Below are 22164 nucleotides of genomic sequence, written 5' to 3' on the forward strand. Positions count from 1 at the left end.
GCTTTATTTTTAGTGTTTTTGGGAATTAAACAGAAAGATATATAAAGCAGCTAGTATAGCATATGCATCTTTAAATGTGTTAATTAAATAGGAAATCAAACTCTCATTTGGTAATATGGTACCAACCTACTTTTGTAATATATATGCTTAATCTACCCTAGGTTTATTTTGCACTTGGAATATATTACTTTAATTACTTTTTAATTTAGAAAATTAATCTCATCTACTTCTGTCTCAGCTCATTTTTTTTTGACTCACCCAAAATGTTCTAAATCTGACTGTCTTCATCCATCAAAATCCCGCACATATCACTTTAAATGTCAGGCTTTTAAATCTTCCCTGTTTATTATAGCCAAAAGTTATTTTTTTCTATGAATTGTCATGACACATTTTTTCTACCTTTTCCACAATTGTATTTTTGTGGCCAATACCATGGGCTAGCCCACTCAATACCCCTTCCACATTCCTTCCTTCTTTTTCCATAGAGACTGCAAAACGATAAGTGACAAAATTGAGTTATGAATGTTATCCATGTGCCATTGCCCCAAAGTGTCTTCAAAATTTTGTGCTTATTTTATTTTGACACTTCAAAGATAGAAAGAACAACAAATGTAGGTAATTCTTCCCGAATTCTCCCTGGTGTCTGCATTTCTCAAGAACTCTCCCTCCTATAAGGGGATAATTTTCAGGTAGTTACATAAGTGTGTCAATACTAGAGGCTTGATCATCTCCTTACTAATTACGCTACATCAATTATGACCTCATTTTACTACTTTCAGATGAGTAAAGACAGGAAGAAGAAATTGAGTAATATAGATGGAAGGAAACAGTTATTATTTATTATCTATTTATATGCCAACTACATTGTTATCTGTTGTGTCTTTTAATCATCAAAGATGTCCATGAGATAGCTTTCATCATTCAGAATTTTACTGATGAATATATTAAGGCTTAGATAAATTAGGTAATTTTGCCAAAATCACACACTAAGTGATGGTGCTTGGATTCAAACCCACGAATATCTGATCCTATGGTCTCAGTCACTCTGAATTAAACACACACTACCAGGCACAAGATATCCTTTACCTTTATGAGTTAGATCTTACATAGGCTGGTAACCATTTTTTAAAATGTTATAAAGATTATACCAGTGGGACACTGGAGTTGGCTCCCATTGGCTCATGAGAGTCATTGGGCACGTTTCTTCCCAACTATAAGTTCAGTGACTTCACCTTGATATTTGAAATTGTTCATGCCAGGAGTATTTACACCATGAAAACTGGCAAACGCTACAAATCAGGGCTCTTGCTCTCCCTCCTCAAGTTGGTTGTTAAACATTCGCCAGAACACTACTACTCAAAACACTTTCATACAGAATCTTTAAAAGCATCTTTTTATAATTTTAACATTACTATCTTTCCTTTGCTACCATAAATCTTTCAGAGCTAGATGTTCATCTGTTGACATTTGAAATATCATTGTTGTGCCCTTTATGTTTCAAAGACTTCCCACTATTACAAAATAAAACACACCAATTTCCCTTTTTCCCCTTAATTACTCATGGACCTTCCTTCCCTCTTTTTTAAAATTGCAATTTCAATGTGTAGTCATGCCAAGAGCTATCACATTCAAGTAGTTTGAGTGCTTGTCTGTAGGAATGCTTCTTTTCACAACAGAACTCTATTGAATGCTCTGAAAATAAGTTAACTGCCAGGGAAGATTTATGGGTAATCATTTAGAGAAGCCAATGAGCCAGAGTATTGGATAATTCCATTTTGTGATCAGGGTTCATACGTAATTTAAAATATTTCCTAAGTGAGAATCTAAGAAGTATAAAGCGAGGAGCCTTTCTAAACTACACTTCTGGCTAAGTGCTTCTTAAAATTAATATCTCCTGTGCAAAGTTTCTATTTATCCTTGTTCACATGATATGTAAACTAGGTCAAAAGCCACAACTCAAGGAATTTCTTTATAAGACTGCACACAGTTCATCACCCACTTGAGTTCTATTGAAAAAATTTATAAACCAATAAAGGAAACAACTGAGCTATTGTTAGAAACTAGTAATATCTGACATCTTATTGGCCAAAATTTCAGGAGTTTCTGCTTAAAAGTGTAAACCAGTTTGATGAAACACATAGAGGATGGGAATATAACAATTTTCAATTTTACCTCCTTCAATAAAGCTGTATAGCTGGGAGTAAGTAAAGATGATCCCGCTGACTCGACCTGCCACACTCTAAACGAATGGGCAAAGGAAGGGCAGTAAGAGACAGTCTGGGCAGGAATGGAAGGTGTTCCTATGCTTGTTGTCTGCTTGCAGCCCTGGGAGGCACGCCAACATCCAGGATTGTGTGGTCTGGCAAAGTACGGAACTGCACTGCTGAAGTTTATTTGGCAAGGACAGTAACATCAAAAGAGGGAATGATGACACCTTGATGAAAGAAGTTTCTTTGGGAACTCTGCATTCCCTCCATTTCCTATCAGTGTACAGGGTCTGGGAAATGATAAGGAATTCAAACAATGGCCTATACCAGTTTCTTACAGAATCCATATAAACTCCATTTGCCTATAATCCCAAATTGAATAAACACGCATTTTTCTCCAAAAGAATAAATTACCAATCAATGCCAAAGACAAGGAGAAAATAGAAAAGAAGTGACAAAATGGAAAGAAAAGACAAGAAAACACTGAAAATTGTTCGGTCCAGGCAAAATGGAACCTGATATTTATAGTAGTTAATTTAAAAAACAAGGTGAGTTCATCTATTAAAAGGGAAAAATACCCAGATCAGGTAAGAACAAAACCTAATATTTTGCTTGTAAGAAAAATCCAAATATAAAATGACTCAAGCCAACAAACTTTAGGCAAACCTAAAGAAAGGAAGGATAATAAGGCTAATATTAGGCAAGATGAATTCAATGAAGAAAAGATAAAATAAATTTCACATAGAAAAACCAGATGATTATACATCTTTAAGTGCCCCCAAATCAAGCACCACAATATACAAATAATCCTCAGTTGGCTATCCAATGGGATACAGACAAATACAATTGTAGACAGAGACTTGAATGGATCTCTCTAATACATCAATCATATAAAACAACATAAGAATATAGAAGTTGTGGATATAATGTTGAATTTTAGTGTTATACACAGCACGTGATTCATTGTTTTTCAAGTGTGCGCTGGCATTTTACACAAATTAAACATATGTAAACCAAAAATAAAACCTTACTTAAGCATGTCAAATAGGAATTGTGCTGGCCACTTTTTCTGGCCACAATATATTAAAAATAAACATCAACTAAAAATATTTAAACACGAAACCCCCAAATCTTGTCATTTATAATAGCTTCTTCGAAATAACTTTTCGTTTTTGAGGAAGATTAGCCCTGAGCTAACTACTGCCAGTCCTTCTCTATTTGCTGAGGAAGACTGGCCGTGAGCTAACATCCATGCCCATTTTCCTCTACTTTATACGTGGGATGCCTACCACAGCATGGCGTGCCAAGCGGTGCCATGTCCGCACCCGGGATCCGAACCGGCGAACCCCGGGCCACCGAGAAGCGGAATGTGCGAACTTTACACCTGCGCCACCAGGCTGGCCCCTGAAACAACTTTTGAATCAAAGAGGAACACTAGAATTCAACAGTACATTATCTAGTTTGCACTATTGAGAATGCTATACAGTAATTCTAGTGCAATAGCTCTATAAATACAGTTATATACTATTGTTTTCTTAAAATATGAAACAAGATTTTTAGATTCAGAATATGTAATTGTCTATTTTAAATAGCCAAGAGAATAAACTAAAAGTTAATTCTTATCAATAAGAATTTAGCAAATCAAATAAAGATAAATGAATAAAAATGTGACTCTTCTGTGAACTAGCTATAGCCACAAGTAGATGTAATGAGAAATAATTGTCCATATTAATATTCTATAATATGAAATACCGTGGAAAAACCCACATAAGAAATGTGTGGAACCCAGAAGTCAATTATAAAACTTCATTGACAAACATAAAATAAGTTCTAAATAAATTCAAAGATACATTCCTCCATGGGAAATCCAGTCAGTCCTTTCACATTAATTTTTACTCAAAATTCTACAAGGAAAATCTGTTTTTGATGTCTGACACAATTACCCATGCTCATTGAGGGGGAAGAAATGGAAAAGAATAAACAAAATTTTGGGGAAGAGCTGTAAAAAATCCTTGCCCTACAGTTGATAAAATATTGTAAAATTTACTGTAACTAAAAGGAGTGCCGGTCTGTTGCAACAATTAAGAGAGAGAGCAATTAAAGAGAACTGATCACCGCCTACAGAAGCACCTTGTGGACGATAAATTGAATATTTCATACCAGTGGGATGGAATGACTTTTCAAGACATGGCATTAAGGCAATAGGCTAAGTCTTCAGAAAAAAGATCAAGATGGTAACTTGTCACACATGACATTTAAAAATGAATTACAGCTTGATGAAAGAACTAAACAATAAATAAGACCATTAAAATTGGAAAATAGGAACAAATATCCAACTGATCTTGGAATGGAAAGTTGTAAACTTACTTCTGGTTTCATGAAACCAAAAGCAAACCAAAGTAAAAAAATTGAAATGTTGAATCACATAAAATGTAAACTTATGTGCCATTAATAATTACCATGGAACAAGTTCAAAGACAGTAACAAAGGGAGAAATTTGCAATATATGGCAGATACAGCTTTGGGAAAACATAAACATGTCTATAGTAATAGAACCGAAAAGCAATGCAGAAAATTCTAAAAGGAAAAATTCAAATAACCATAGGAATATTAAAAATTATATTGTCTTACAGGTAATCAAATGAAAAATATATGATATCAACAAGAATTGAGATGTATAATTTTGGCTATCAGTTCAGCAAAAATTTGTTAAAAACTAAGATATAATACATAATTCTTATGATAATGTGATAGAATTATGGAGATTTTCATTTTATTCTTTAAATAGTTTTATATATTCATATTTTTAACAATGAAGAAAATGTTATTAGAGTAAAATCCCAATTTTGTGTATTAGAAGCATCTGTAAAATAAGTAATAAGAAAGAAAATACCTTTTAGTTTAAAGTGTAAAGTTTGCAATTCATTTTTCTTTAAACTTAACAATAAAAATGGCAAAATGCATCTTAAAAATGAATCCAGAGGAGGATGCAGTTTTTTTCTCAAATTCTTTAGGGTCAAAGGGCAACATGTCCTATAGTTGGCAGCTGACTGAACCCCAGGCGAACATGGATCTGCGCCCCTCACTTCCTGCATTTCTGAGCTATAGGAAACCATGTAGGCTCTGGGGATCACTTCCATCTTCTGTAAAGTGGGGATAAACATTCCTGTCTGGATGTGAAGATAAAAGGCAATACTATATTGGAATGCAACTGTAAAAACTATCAAACAGTTTGTTTTCAAGCCATTATGATTGTGCTCATGGAATTAGGTACAGTTCTAATTTTGTCAATTATTTTTCCACTTAAGTTAGTTTGTATCCACGGCAGAGGCATTCCTTCTACTCTTCATTTAGTGAAGTACAACACCACTTTTGTATGCTACAGATAATCATAAATTTATTCATTCAGAAAGCACTTACTTCTCTCCAGTTTCACTACGAATTCTACATATTCGTATCTTACATCAAATTATCTGTTTTTCTGAGAAAACAAATGTTCCAACATTTGACAGTGGTTTTAATGTAACCTTCTTCAGCCACTGCAGAATTATTGTCTATCTACAATTTTACAATGGTGTGGTGCATTTATGTACTTTTTAAAAAGTGCGACACTCTTGACAGATTTTCTCCACTTAGGTTCTGAGGTAGCAATGATGCTCAATGAAAGGTCCATCTGCATTTAGTGAGAGGGTATTCTGGGAGGAGAAGCACACAAAGGAAATGTGCACAGATTTAAGCTAAATCTTGGTAAACTTCTTTAGGACAAAAATGAAGTGTGTCAGGATTTTGTCCTACTCATTTGAAAGCCCTTTTCACAATTATGACTATGATGGCAAGAATATTAGTTCCTCTCTTCTGATACGTTCTTGGACTAATGGTGGCTGATTGAACCTAATCAGAGAAGAGGGGAAAGAAAGATCCACATATGAATTTGAGAGAAAATGGTTCTTTGAGCATTTGAAATCCAGGCTCGTTTTCTCAAAACAGAAAGGTTCCAAATCATGCAGTCTAGACTTTAGTTATGAAAGGTAAAGTCAGAGAGCTCCACTGCTTTTATTTCAACAAGAATTATAAAGACTGAAGGGTCCTTGCTTTGTCAAGCACAGCTCCACGATCCCAAAGAAGAGCTAAAAGATGACTTGAGTTATCAGTGCTGTGTTGCAGTGGCTGCACTGGATGAGATGCAGACAAAATGTTGAAATGACCACTTGCCAAATCTGGAACTCATTATTTCAAACATTACTTAATAAGAAGGTATGAAAATATGTGACTAACTCATCATTATTACTTGTACCATAACTAAAGCACCCTTGCTTGTAAGCATGAGCCAAATTAGTCTTCTCCTGAAATTATCATAGCTATTAATGCAGTAGTAAGGAATCCTGTTGCTATGGTAATTAGAAAACAAAATCATACTTTATCTACTTTTCAAAATATCACAAATGCCTCAGAAAGCAAATTATTATAAGACTAAATCATGACTATAAAATTAGGGCTTTTGATGGTAGGTATTTGCAGATAACCTTGACTATTTTAACGCATATACCAGTTTCTATTTATATAAAACATCTATCTCAAAGACGAATTTATTCCAATAATTCTCACTATGAGCGTATTAATACACTGATATATACTAATTACAAGATGGGGAAATAACACAAAAAGAGAAGAAAATTCAAGTTGAACTGGAGCCAAAGACCTCTGTATCTTGGATAAGGTTGAAAGTTAAACACTTGCACAAGATAAATGAATATCAACAACTCTTGATTTAATTGAGATATTTTTGTTTAATATTAGTTGACATTGTTTTGAAATGGATGAAAGATTGATATAAGGAAAATGTAACCGCATAGTGTCCATTTCAAAAAGGAATAGAAATGACTACAGCAATGCCAATTTATATTCTATAAAAAATGAAGGTAGTTGAACACAAAAGTGGGTTATTGAGTGAAGTTACATAATTTTCTTCCCTTGAGGTTTTAGTATATGAGAAAAATAGCCATTTGTCTTCAAGATTGTAGGTATAGAAGATTACATTAGAAAGCTTCTCTGAGGGTTTTTTGGCCTTTTAATTTTATGAAACAGTTTGAAAGAGTGAAATGCCATACAGAGAGCCACCGCTGAATAGACAAAGAGAAGTTTTTGAAATGATGTATAGAAAATCACTCTCACCCAAAAGCTTGTGGACTGCTCGGTGCCATGGCCTGTCAACAGGCACACCTACCCCCGGCAGCATGAGAGTCAGACAAGTTTCCCTTTGATGCCCTTTGTGCCAAGCACTGGGCTCATTCAGTCTGGGGAAAAGAGATGAGAAAGACTCAATTCCTGCCTCGAAGGACTCAGTGGTCCAAGTGGAGAGAAGACACATGTAAATAAATAAAATACAAACAGCCTAGAGAGTGCAGTATGGACCCTTGCAAATGGTTCATAATTAGTGTACAGGAGGGGTGCTTTTCTGGTTAAGGAAGGGGTCTGGAAAGGAAAACAAATAAATTTGAATTTTGACAAGTGACTAAGAATTTGTCAGGCGGACCTCAACACACCATTAACACCAATGGACAGAACATCCAGACAGAAAATCAACAAGGAAATAATAGAATTAAATGAAAAATTAGACCAGATGGACTTAATAGATATATATAGAACACTTCATCCAAAAACAGCAGGTTACACATTCTTCTCAAGTGCACATGGAACATTCTCAAGGATTGACCACATTTTGGGAACCAAAGCAAACATCAATAAATACAAGAGAGTTGAAATAATATCAAGCATCTTTTCTGATCATAACGCTATTAAACTAGAAATCAACTACAAGAAAAAAGCAGAGAAAGGTGCAAAAATGTGGAGACTAAACAACACGCTTCTCAACAAACAATGGATCATTGAAGAAATTAAAGAAGAAATCAAATATTATCTGGAGACAAATGAAAATGAGAACACAACATACCAAATCATTTGGGATGCAGCAAAAGCAGTCCTAAGAGGGAAATTCATCGCAATACAGGCTCACCTCACTAAACAAGAAAAAGCTCACGTAAGCAACCTCAAACGACACCTAACGGAACTAGAAAAAGAAGAACAAACAAAGCCCAGAGTCAGTAGAAGGAGGGAAATAATAAAAATAAGAGCAGAAATAAACGATATTGAAACAAAAAAGACAATAGAAAGGCTCAATGAAACAAAGAGTTGGTTCTTCGAAAGAATTAACAAAATTGACAAACCCCTAGCCAGACTCACCAAGAAAAGAAGAGAGAAAGCGCAAATTAATAAAATCAGGAATGACAGAGGAGAAATCACAACAGATACCAATGAAATACAAGAGATCATAAGAGAATACTATGAAAAACTATATGCCAACAAATTGAACAACTTGGAAGAAATGGACAAATTCCTAGACTCCTACAATCTCCCCAAACTGAATCAGGAAGAAATGGAGAATCTGAATAGACCAATCACAAGTAAGGAAATAGAAACGGTAATCAAAAACCCCCCCAAAAACAAGAGTCCAGGACCAGACGGCTTCTCTGGAGAATTCTACCAAACATTCAAAGAAGACTTAATACCTATTCTCCTCAAACTGTTCCAGAAAATTGAGAAAGATGGAGAACTCCCTAACACATTCTATGAAGCCAACATCACTCTGATCCCCAAACCTGACAAGGACAACACAAAGAAGGAGAACTACAGGCCGATATCACTGATGAACATAGATGCAAAAATCCTCAACAAAATTTTGGCAAACCGATTACAGCAATACATCAAAAAGATTATACACCAGGATCAAGTGGGATTTATACCAGGGACACAGGGATGGTTCAACATCCGCAAGTCAATCAACGTGATACACTACATCAACAAAATGAAAAACAAAAACCACATGATCATCTCAATAGACGCAGAGAAAGCATTCGACAAGATCCAACACCCATTTATGATAAAAACCCTCAGTAAAATGGGTATAGAAGGAAAGTACCTCAACATAATAAAGGCCATATATGATAGACCCACAGCCAACATCATACTCAATGGACAAAAGCTGAAAGCCATCCCTCTGAGGACAGGAACAAGACAAGGGTGCCCACTTTCACCACTCCTATTCAACATAGTACTGGAGGTGCTGGCCAGAGCAATTCGGCAGGAAAAAAAAATAAAAGGAATCCAAATAGGTAACGAAGAAGTAAAACTCGCGTTGTTTGCAGACGACATGATCTTATACATAGAAACCCCCAAAGAATCCACAGAAAAACTATTAGAAATAATCAACAACTACAGCAAAGTAGCAGGGTATAAAATTAACGTGCATAAATCAGTAGCATTTCTATACACTAACAATAAACTAACAGAAAAAGAACTCAAGAACTCTATCCCATTCACAATCGCAACGAAAAGAATAAAATACCTTGGGATAAACTTAACCAAGGAAGTGAAGGATCTATACAATGAAAACTACAAGACTTTCTTGAAAGAAATAGGCGATGACATAAAGAGATGGAAAAACATTCCTTGCACATGGATTGGAAGAATAAACATAGTTAAAATGTCCATACTACCTAAAGCAATATACAGATTCAATGCTATCCCAATCAGAATCCCAAGAACATTCTTCACAGAAATTGAACAAACAATCCTAAAATTCATATGGGGGAACAAAAGACCATGAATTGCTAAAGCAATCCTGAGCAAGAAAAACAAAGCCGGCGGAATCACAATCCCCGATTTCAAAACATACTACAAAGCTACAGTGATCAAAACAGCATGGTACTGGTACAAAAACAGGTCCACAGATCAATGGAACAGAATTGAAAGCCCAGAGATAAAACCACACATCTATGGACAGCTAATCTTCGACAAAGGAGCAGAGGGCCTACAATGGAGAAAAGAAAGTCTCTTCAACAAATGGTGCTGGGAAAACTGGACAGCCACATGCAAAAGATTGAAAATTGACCATTCTTTTTCACCACACACCAAAATAAACTCAAAATGGATCAAAGACCTAAAGATTAGGCCTGAGACAATAAGTCTTTTGGAAGAGAATATAGGCAGTACACTCTTTGACATCAGTTTCAAAAGAATCTTTTCGGACACTGTAACTCCTCAGTTGAGGGAAACAATAGAAAGAATAAACAAATGGGACTTCATCAGACTAAAGAGCTTCTTCAAGGCAAGGGAAAACAGAATTGAAACAAAAAAACAGCTCACTAATTGGGAAAAAATATTTACAAGCCACTTATCCGACAAAGGGTTAATCTCCATAATATACAAAGAACTCACACTGCTTAACAACAAAAAAACAAACAACCCGATCAAAAAATGGGCAGAGGACATGAACAGACATTTCTCAAAAGAAGATATGAATATGGCCAATAGACACATGAAAAGATGTTCATCATCGCTAATCATCAGGGAAATGCAAATCAAAACTACACTAAGATATCACCTTACCCCCGTTAGATTGGCAAAAACATCCAAAACCAAGAACGACAAATGTTGGAGAAAGAGGAACCCTCATACACTGTTGGTGGGAATGCAAACTGGTATAGCCACTATGGAAAACAGTATGGAGATTTCTCAAAAAGTTAAAAATAGAAATACCCTATGACCCAGCCATCCCATTACTGGGTATCTATCCTAAGAACCTGATATCAGATATCTCAAGAGTCCGTTGCACCCCTATGTTCATCGCAGCATTATTTACAATAGCCAAGACGTGGAACCAGCCTACATGCCCAGAAACTGATGATTGGATAAAGAAGATGTGGTATATATACACAATGGAATACTACTCAGCCATAAAAAAAGACGAAATTGGCCCATTCACAACAATGTGGATGGACCTCGAGGGCATTATGTTAAGCGAAATAAGTCAGTCAGAGAAAGACGAACTCTATATGACTCCACTCATAGGTGGAAATTAGTATATTGAGAAGGAGATCTGATCGGTGGTTACCAGGGAAAAGGGGGGGTGGGGGGAGGGTACGGAGGGGGAAGTAGTGTACCCACAACATGACTAACAAAAATGTACAACTGAAATTTCACAAGCTTGTAATCCATCATAACATTAATAAAAAAAAAAAAAAAAAAAGAATTTGTCAGGCGGAAGGAAGGACATTCAGAACCAAATGAAGAACAGAAGGAAAACCTCATGTGTCAGAGAAGGGTCAGTAGTTCCCTAAGGCTGAAGCATAGCTGGCAAGGGGGCAAGGTGGAGTGGCAACAAGTAAGCTGGACAGAAATCCAAATAAAGGAGGGCTGGAAGAGTGAGCTACATGGCTTGGCTTGTTCCCAGAAGGAAATGGGGAGCCACTGAAAGATACTATGCACAGGACAGAACAAATCTCTAAAATTAATTTGGTGACAGTATGGCAAAAATGATTCATGGGGGCAAGGCTAGATCTAGGAAGATGGGGTTGAAGGTATTTAAAAGAGTCCTGGCCAGGTATATTGTGTTAAAGTAAATTAATGGATGATCAGGAAAGTCTACCATCGAGTGTAGACTAACTGAATTTGGCCGGGTATGGAGAAAAACTTAAAAGGAAATTTGGGAGTTTCTCTAATGGGTTATGGAATATATGAGGCTTAAACATTTAAGGGAAAAAGAAAATGAGTTTAATTATGAACCTTTTGACTGGGCCTGGAGGTCGTTTATCTGTCCATATGGCAATCACCAGGGTCTGCAGCTTAGTGAGGAAGTTTGGGCTGGCTATGCAGAAGAGGGGAATTTTCCCAACTCAGTCCCACTGGTGGTATTCGACATGACCTGACTTGTATTAGGTCATGGCCCTAAATATCACTGTATCATGTAGTATCATTCCCTCTTCAATTTTTCTTCCTCTTGGATTAACCCCTTGAGAGAGCTTCAGTTTGGTGAAAATTTGTTTTCAGCTTTTGCTATTTCCCTTATAAGCCACTGGAAAGTAGGCCTCAGGCTCAAGGCTCTTAACTGGCGATAAATATCTGATTAAAATTTTATAAGCTTGTATTTTTTGCTATATTCCTTTTTAAATCATTGCCTCTTATTTGTGGAAGTAATTTTGATTTTTCTGTTAACAACAGTGATAAGAATTTTATTTTTATTTATTTATATTTTAAAATGTGATTCAACTTAAAGAGAAATTACGTAAAGAAGAAATAATATGTTGTGAATATATCAAAAAATTCAGGAAGGCCGTAGGTGTTGGGACTTGGCTACCACAAAGGCAGACCATTAACGGGCAGTGTTAGAACTGAGGTTCATCCTCACATTTGGAACAACCAGGATTCATCATCTCATCTGGAGGTAACTGAAAACACAGTAGCTAATGAGATTATTTTATACGAAGGGCTAGGAAGGATTCCTACTTCCCATGGATGGGCTTCAGTGAGTCTGTTAGTTGACAAAAATGATCTGCATATATTTGTATCTATGTGCTTTTTTTTCTGGGGAGAGATACCATAGTTGTTTGTTTTTGTTTTTAGATTCTCAGAGGGATCTTTGATCAAGAGAGAATAAGAAAAATGGAAGTGAATGGAGAAGAGAGTTAAGAATGGACAGTGGAGGAGGAACACGAAATGAATGGAGAAATTCAAAGATATAGGAAGTGGACCACGAGAGTGCCGCCACTGACGTTCTTCAAGAGGAAGGAGGGTAACTTTGAGTCTAAGGAAGGAGAGAGAAGGCGCGAGAGATTAACGGCTAGCCCTGTCAAATGCTTCTACATAATTCAGCGAGCTAGAGTTTCCGTCATCATTAGCCTCTAATTTAATAATGTGGTGCCCACGGCCAGAGCAAGTTTATGGGGTGGTAAGGGTGGAAGCCAGACTGTAGTGAGAGGAGTTAATGGAGGGGAGGAGATGGTGACAAGAAGTAAAAATTCATTTTTTTCTTGAAGCTGGCTGAGAAAAGGAGTGAGTGGGAGACTAGATGTAGGGGTGTTCAGGATCATGAGAGGCTTTTCTGTTTGCTTGTTTTATGTATTGGGGTGGTATGATCTTAAAAATACACCTAAATGATGGAGTCATTAAATAAAGAGGACAACACTGCAAGTGATGGAAAGAACAGTTTCTGAAGCAAGGTTCAGATTGGAGTGGGATCCAGGGCAGTAAGGGAGGCCAGCTTGACTATAGGATGGGAGGGCAGGAGAGCAGCTGAGCAGATAAACATGCAGCGATTAGAAGCAGTGAGGGAGTGTCATTCCTGGGAGTCTCTGAGTTCCACTAGAGAAGAATCAGCCTGAGAGTGAAGGGCCAAGGCAGAGACTTCGTTTTGAGAAGAGTGGTAAGCTGTGCTCCAGCTGCTAAGGTGAACTAGAGAGGACGCCACCCGATGGTAAGAAAAGATTTGAGGAGAGATTGAGGGTCCAAATGACATTCGACCTAAGATTTTACAATAGCATCGACTGGAACAGCTCCTACAAATGTCCCAGGTAGCAACTAACTTTGGGAATGAGAAAGCTGACCAAAGGACTGATCCAGATGTGGGGGTTTGTAGGAAAGGGCACTGCCTCTCTTCCCAGTCATGCTAGTTTCCTCCCTCACTAGCACCTGGAACTCCATCCCCTTCCACTTATTAAAGAATTTTGCTGCCATAGTTGTCCTTTCTTTTTTTCCAGATCAACTTTTCCTTCTGTCTGGTTCATTCTCATTGATCTAATTCTGACATTATAAGCCCCATGTTAAAGACAAATCTCCACGGTCTGCTTCAGCTACCTTTAATCCTCTTCTTGAAAACTTCTTGAAACAGTTATTTTATACAGAGTATTTACTTCCTCACCTCCCATTCTTTCTTTTCTCTACAATTAAACTATTTTAAACTATAATTGTTTTGATTCATGCATAAAGTTTTATTTAATATTTTGAATAGCTTATCTATGAGCACGTATCTCAAAGGCATTCAGTATACACAAGGCAATCTCCCTCCCGTTACTGTACTCTATCAGTCAGGTTCCTTCCCTGTAGGCAACCACCATTATCCAGTTTTTTGTATATACTTGCGTACATAGGCTTCCTAAGGGCAACTATATCTGTAAGATAAATTCCCAGGATTGGAATCACTAGGTCACCAGTCTTTGTTCAATCCTTATTTGGTCAATCTTTTGTCACCACCATTTCAACTGAAGTAGCTCTTATCAGGGTCAAGTAAAATTCCAAGGTAATTCTCTGTCCTCACTCAATTTAACTCTTCTGCAGCACTGGAGATAGCTGGTCATCACTTCCTCCTTCTTAACATACTTTCTTCTCTTGGCTTCCATGGTATTACACCTTCCATATTTCCCCCTAATTCACTGACTGCTCCTTCTCTGCTTCCTTTTCTGACTCTCACTCTTTTCACTGTCCATATTTTGGGCTGTTCTAGTGCTCTTTTCTCAGTCCAATCCTCTGAATACATTCCGTCTTTAAATCATTTAATTAAGTCCCACTCTTCTGAATACCGTTGATACACTGATGACTCACTCGTTGTTGTCTCCAACTTTGACTTCTCCCCTGAGCTCTGTCCCAACCACCCTCTGACGCCTGCAACTGAATATCGAGGAGGCTGCTCAAAACTGAGCTGCTTCTCCTTGGTTTTCCTATATTAGCTGCTGACAAGAGCATCCTTCCAATTGCTCTGGTCAGAAGTCTAGGCATGAGTCTTGATTCCCTTCCTTCCATCAGCAACCATATCTAACCCATCAGCAAGTTTTGTCACCTTTAACTCCAAAAATATTCAGAATTTGGCCACTTCTCACCATCTCCACCGCTACCACTCTGGCGAAAGACGAGGCTAGGAAACTAGTAGCTTCCTCACAGCCAGCTTACTCTCCCTCTTGTCTTTCAACAGATCACCTCGAAACGATAGCAAGAGGATCCTGGTAAAACAGTTTACTCCTAGAAACACTTTAATGGCTTCCCATCGTACATAGAGGCAAGTAGAAACTCTGCACCATGAGTTAGTTAAAGGCCACCTATTGCTTCTGAGAGAGGGAAATACAGCCAAAGAGGTGGAGAAATTATCAGATGAGTACAGTCCCCGCTTTAATGCTCATGTGAGCTCACTGATACAATCTCTGCTTAAATTTATGCTATTCCTAGGTTCTGAAAGGTCTTTGTACCTTTTCAAGTGGAAGCAATAATTTCTGTTACAGATGCCAATTCCAAGTTTCCCTACAGCACTTCAAGGGTTCTTCACTTTTAGAGCAGAAATTAGTATTTCTTGCCTACCTAATTTAAGGCTGAGGGAATGGAAAAGCAAGCTTCCCAGTGTGGGCACAGGAGCTGTGGTTCTGTGTGAGATGCTTCCCTGGGGGTCTTGGGACTCCCTCACCTTAGGGTTATCAGAGCTTTCAGTTAATGGCAGTCAGGAAGCTACACACTGCATCTTGTTTACTCGGCTCAAATAGCATCTCTCCCACCTCAAATTAATATTGAAGAAAAGGGAACCCTGCCGCGGCCTTTCAAATATTACCTTATCCATGTTGCTTTGTATTAACCACTAATTACTAATATACTAGAAAGCGCCCTTCAAAAAGTGATTTCCATAATAGTTAACTTCAAAAGGGACCACACTTACTAGATAATTCAAACTATCACTCTTCTCATTTCCCATTAAGAACTGAGCTATAATTTTGCAAGTCTTTGTTAAGAAATATGTACCCAATTTTAAATTAAAAACAAAAACTTCTTAAGAAAGGTGTTTCGTATTATTTTTATTAGCAGCTTTATGGTAGTCTTTACAACAACACTATGCCTACAAAGTTTACAAAACTTAGGCAATACATTTATTTATTTAAAATAATGAAAAAACTGCCTTTACAAATGTGCTATTGCTCAATCCAAGCCATTTATACAATTTGCCTAATGAGGTAAAGTGGCAAAAATTGCATTATTCCTTAAGTCTTCACCTCAACAGAGACCTTTACACACTGGGGCAAGGGAACGATCCGTTCATGTAACTTAAGCTCCTTAGCTCTGTAACAAGCCTCCGCCGAGGAGGCGTAACAAATGATTTACACTGACCAAACGGAGTGCAGGTAACATATACCGAAACTTCTTGGACAAAATAAGTAAAATAAATTATTTTTCATATCTGGGGACTCCTAAGCTAATATTAGGCAAGTAAAGCATTAGTTCTAGAAACATCTGAGTTTAATGAAAAATCTACCCAAAGCATAGAAAACTACATCTGACTGGAGGAGTGAATAACGACTTTCATTATCCTGACACACAGGTTCCAGTGGGGGGAGAGGAGCAAGAGCTGCACTTTCCTTGGAGGAGACACAAAGTGATGACGACTGAACTTGCTTCAGGGTTTGGCGAGGGAGAAAGGGAAAGAGGCGGAGGAAGGGCCGCTGCAAGCCCAGAGGGACGGCAGGGCGCTCCCGCTGCGGGAGGGAAAGCCAGCTGAGTGCAGTCCGCCTCCCCCAACGCACACACAAACGAGGCAACTCAAACTTAGGGGTGATTAGACTTGATCACCAAATCAAATGTCAAAGATTTGTACGGAAATGGAGCCAGACTGAACCCATTTCGAACTGGTTTCATTTTCCTGGCTTTTAGTATAGCACACCCACTAAAATTTCATCAGACTGCACTGGCTACACACATATTCCAGAAAAACTGAGGGAAGGGGCAGGTGACGCTCCCTACTTGTGTCATCTTAAATCTTCGCTTAACAAATCCGCTGAACTCTTCACAACCGTCAGGTGCCTGGGAAGTACTTCACATGCAGAAAGCGAAGCCTTCTCAAGGTCTCTTCCAAGTGCAGGGCAGCGCACCTCCTGTTTCCACCCAGTGCCCGATCAGAGGCCACCTCTTACACGAAAACGAAAATAACCAAAACCCAAACCCACCCTGTGGGGCACCCAAAGTGCTATCTCCGTGTGTATTCTTTCTCCTCTCCTCCTCCAGTTCATTCCTTAACTTCAGGGGACGGAGACGCGGCTCTCCCAGCCCCTTCGGGGACAGGAACCCTGAGGCTGAAGCCTCACTGGGTCCCTCTCTCCCTTGCTCCACCGCCCTCGACAGCGGCAGGCGCCTCCCTGCTGGCAGGACCCGCGGCAGGTCGGGGTGGAAACTGCAGCCTCTTCTCCGACCCACGCCTCCGCCCGGCTCCTCATTTATTTCTCATTTTCCCTAGGATCCTCCCCAGGTCCCACCGAGGGATGGGTTCAAAGACTCTCCTGTCCCTCCAGTGCTGGCTTCGGGCCCGGGCCCGTCTCTCTCCGCCCGGCGGCTCCTCAAGGCAGGAGCTCCGGGAGCTGCGCCCTAAGTGGCTGTCGCAGGCTCCGAAAGCCACCTCTAGCCCTTGGGCCGCGGCCGAACCCTCCTTCCCCACCTGAACCACCGCCCCGCCCAGGACCGCGCCTGCTCCCCGCGACTTCGCCCCCGGGGGAGAGCAGAGGTCGCGAGCAAGCGGAAAAGGGCGACCTTTGAATGCCAGCACTGCTCGCTCGCCCCAAAGAAGCGTGGGAAACGAACGACGCTCCAGACCGCAGGGCTCCCGGCGCCCCCGCCGAGGGCAGGAGCCACTCCCCGGGCCCCCGCCCTCTCCGCGCGCCCCCGGGGCCCCCGCCCCCCTGCCCCTCTTCCCCCGCCGCGCGCCCCCGCGTCCCCTCTCCGGGCGCCAGTTCTCCGGACCGGCGCGGCGCCGCACACTCACCGCGAGCGCTGCCCGCCGCAGTCCGGAGCGGGAAGGCGGCTCGCGGGCCGGGCCGGGCCGGGCCGGGCAGGGGCTGCGACTGCTCCGGGGCCGCGGAGCTGGCTGCGCGCTGCGGGACCGGGTCCCGTGCCCGGGCAGACGCCCCGGGCTCTCCACCAGCCCTAATCGTCCTCTCTCCCTGCCCTCCTCTCATCCTTCCTTCCACACCCCTTTCTCATCTTGCTTTTCTCACTTTGCCCCCCCTCCTTCTTCTGTCCGCCGTCTCCTCCCTCCCCTCCACTGATGCGTGGAGACGGGTGGGGAGGGAAGAAGTCCCGTCTCTTTAACTTGAGTGATACCTTGGAGATTATCTGTTCATGGAATCTGGAAATGACGTGGACAACCTTTCGGAAAGCATCTAAAGTAAAACGACTTTAGTCTCCTTTTCCTTTTCATCTTTGCGTGTTCTGAGTGGCTCTTTTTATCCGGTTGGGTGGCTGGGAATGAGGTGAGGTCAGACCAGGGAGTGGAGGGGCAGGGGCACCCCTGTTCCGAAGGGGGACTGAGAACCAGCCCTTGAGTGGGCCCGAGATCCGTTTACCCAGAGTTTCACCAAGCAGGCGTGTCCTGAGGAAGAGGTGAGGTTGCGGTGAGAGAAGAGCGAGAGGCAGTGTTGTGGATCCAGGCTTTACTCAGATCTTTATTCTAAGGCATCCATAGCGGTTTGCTCTTGAGATGCCTTAGAATACATATCTAGTGTTTTGACCTGGCTTTGGCCTTGAGAAAATACTTGGCCTTTCCTGTTTCTGGCCTCAAATCTTTTTTCCAGATTAACGTTTCACAGCCCAGAAGACAGAGATCCTTCAGCTGTAGTTTACCAAGAACTCCCCAAACCGGGGCTTTGACTGACCCTAGAAACTTGAGTGCTTCTTGGAAGGTGGCAGTGTTCCAGCAGGTCTCCAAAGCTGGGAAGGGCAGGACAAAGTTTTTGTGCAGAGCACCACCCGCACAGCCCACGGGGGTTGACCCTCCCAGGGCTGTTTCACCCTGGACCCGACTGTTCTAGATTCTTTTTCGCAGAAGGGAACTCTTGTCGCTGAAGATGCTTTCCGCCCTCCCACCTCCCAGGACTTTCTGTCATCCAGAGATGATCTGATATAAATCTTTCTGATGCACTAAATCTGTATTTTCCAGCCCATCTTTCTTTTGTTGGTGAGGCCAACCTTGTTCTCTGGCATCATATATTTAAATGAGATACTGTGTATGAAACACTAAACATAATGCTTGGCACTTAGTCCTCAAGAAATGTTAGCTGAATTATTATGGGTAATGACTTCAGATTATTATTAGCATTTGTTTCACGTTTTTATTCTCCCACGTAATTCTGAAACCTTGATTCCCTGTGCCCTTGTAAATATGTGACTCTGGTTATGGCTACTCATTTAGGAAAGCATCATGAAAATAATCCCAGAGGAAGTCAAGATGTATAACTTTCCTAATAGAACACAGTAATTTCCCTAAAAGATATGATATTGACCACCTTGATTTTACACTTGTACCCAGAGTAATTTGTAACAAATCTTGTAGATGACAACCATGGAGAGAGTCCAAGGTTATACTACCTCAATAAGCAGATTGGGAATGTCTCCACCCTTATCTAGAGGATGTTTCCAGATGCCATGTTTGGACTTGTGCAATTAGAGCTAACAATTCTAAATTACATCTAGAGCATAGATTAAGTGAAGATGTGGGAAAGACCTCACTTAGGATGCAAAGGGGATCTAAGGTTTCAGGTGTTTCTGCTATTGCTACTGCAGCGAACAAATTTGCTTAGATAACAGTGATGAAAAGCCGTCTTGCCTGCTGCACCGGGACGTTCTGCCCTAGTGTATTCCACTTGCTGTTCAGTATACAGGTACTTCACCAGCAGGCAAGACATAGTCACAGCACTCAGCAAGCATTACTCTCAGTAAGCAGAGGATGAGTAACTAGTCTGCTGCTTTAGATGTCTTACTGCATGTTAGAAGGCTGAATCTCAGACAGAAAGAGACCAGGATCTCAGTCAGTTTTTAAGTTCATGGCTTTTAATTTGTTTAGGATGAATTAAATCATCACAAATTCTTTTTGAAAGCTTAGACAAAAGATCCAGAAAGTGTCTGCGCTTGAAGGTCTTGTTTTGTTTTTAATCTTAAGTATTTGGAGACATGTGTATTAATAGGCAAGGCACTAATAGTCTATTTCTTGAGCTTTTGCCAGAAAGGAGATTTTCATTGAGGGCAAATTGCCCTATTTTGATAATATGGATCTCAGTTTAAGACTGAGTTGAAGTTCCCTATTCCTTTCAATTAAGCCGACTGCATTGTTAGGATAACTGTAAAAGCCAGCCGTAAGGCAAAAATTAAGGAAAATGATAAGAAGTTGTACAAAGATGTAAGGAGAGTAGACAGAATTAGTACAAATACTGCAGGCCTGAATAATGTAGCCCTTCCTCAATGGCTTATGTTTCCCTGAGTTAGTTGCTAACTACAGGTGATTGACCTGGCCTAGTAAACCTCACAGGTGAGATCCACCGACACATTCCACGGCATCAAAAGGCACTTTTTAGAAGCGTTCAGTACTGTTTTTTTTTTTTTCTATTTGGAGAAAATACTGCAGAGTAAACTGAAAACTCATAAAGCAAATTAAAGCAATCAAATAAGCAACCTCTCCCTAAGTTTATGGAAAAAGCATTTTACTTCTTCATAATCATTCAGACTGACTTCATTCATTCATTCAGTTCATCAGATAATTTCTTAGTTCTTTTGCAAGGAAGTCAAATAGAAAGGTATGAAAAGGTTGAGTAAATGTAATTTAATAATTCCATGATATGCAGGGGAGGACTGGATTGGAAAATAATCCCTATTATACAATAATGCTTATTTTCTTGTAAGTAGAAAATATGCCTAGGCAACTCTTGAGAGAATATCACCATATCTAAAATAACAACAGAGAAATTAGGTTCACAATTTAGATTGGTTCTTTCATATAAATCATTACAATTCCCATTCTAGTTAGCTTAATCATGAGTTATTTTCCAAATATGCAGTACGATGTAGCAGAAAGATCACTTAACTAGAAAGTTCTGGTCTGTCGCTATAGAACAATCTTACTGTAGGTGAAGTGGGCCACACTTAGTCCGCCTCTGAAATTGGGTAGAGAAATAGTGGCGAAGGTGAACACAAACACTGAAATGATGCTCTCATCTGCTGCCACCTTGTTCTTTGGTTCCACAGCTGAAAGAATTGTGCACAGTGTTTTCACACTACGATACGCAATATGGATGGGCAAAAATGCTGAAGACTGTAAGACATAAAAACAAGCAGTGACTAAGTCTACTATGATGGTATGATAGAAAAACAACTGTTGCTCAAATTCAATTAAAGGGACACTAACAACGTAATCTGCTATGTAATCAAACCCCCCAGCTAAAAACCCTAGTTATTTCAAGAGATAGTCTATACTAATAAATCCGTGTTTCTTAATAATTTTGATACTATTCTCAGTTATAACTGTGTTTTACCTACAGTCATCATTTATATTAGTCTTTTTTAAAAGATTTTATTTTTCCTTTTTCTCCCAAAGCCCCCCGGTACATAGTTGTATATTTTAGTTGTGGGTCCTTCTAGTCGTGGCATGTGGGACACTGCCTCAGCGTGGCCTGATGAGCAGTGCCATGTCCGCACTGGGGGATTCGAACCGGCGAAACCCTGGGCTGCTGATGAAGAGCGTGCGACCTTAACCACTCAGCCATGGGGCCAGCCCCTATATTAGTCTTGATATTTTCAATATCATTGCACAATTTCTCATTTATTCTGAATTTTGGTAAGGCAACAGGAAAATTGCAGTTATCTCTCTGCGTTCATGAGAGAACTAGGCATAAAGATCCTGAAGGAGCTGTGCATTAGAATTGAACCAACAACTCTTAATTTCATCTAGCCATTAAACAGTTTGGTAACTTAAAGAGGATATTTAATTTCTCCCAATTTCAGCTTCCTGAAATTTCTTAGGGGAATAATGCCAAATCTATCTCCAGAAGTTTCCCTGAGTATAGAAGTGTATAGTATATGAACTTTCATTGAAAGGTGTAAAGTGTTACACAGTATAGGATCAAATTTATGTGAAGAAAGTTAGTAAGGAAATCAGAACAAAACCATTAGGTTTTGACCCTTATGGAGATTCTTCAAGGTTGCTCCTCTTTTCATCAGAATCGTGTTATGTCAACTACAAACCAAATTTTAAAGTGAAGGTATTTTGTAGAAATGTAATTTTGCAATTAGAGTAGTCCCTCCTTATCTGCGGTTTCACTTTCCGAGGTTTCAGTTA

General features: G+C 39.7%; 1 long non-coding RNA gene across 3 annotated transcripts in view; it reads right to left on the reverse strand.

The window, feature by feature from the left end:
- The window catches only part of LOC139040969 (uncharacterized), a 43116-nt gene extending 24957 nt beyond the window's left edge, over positions 1–18159 (reverse strand). For all 3 annotated transcript variants that reach the window (XR_011495330.1, XR_011495329.1, XR_011495328.1), the window contains exon 1: positions 17824–18159. This is a non-coding gene — a long non-coding RNA (uncharacterized lncRNA). The remainder of the gene's footprint in view (positions 1–17823) is intronic.
- Positions 18160–22164: the final 4005 nt, after the last annotated feature.

This window comes from Equus asinus, chromosome 18 (assembly GCF_041296235.1).
Source record: "Equus asinus isolate D_3611 breed Donkey chromosome 18, EquAss-T2T_v2, whole genome shotgun sequence".
Taxonomy (NCBI): domain Eukaryota; kingdom Metazoa; phylum Chordata; class Mammalia; order Perissodactyla; family Equidae; genus Equus; species Equus asinus.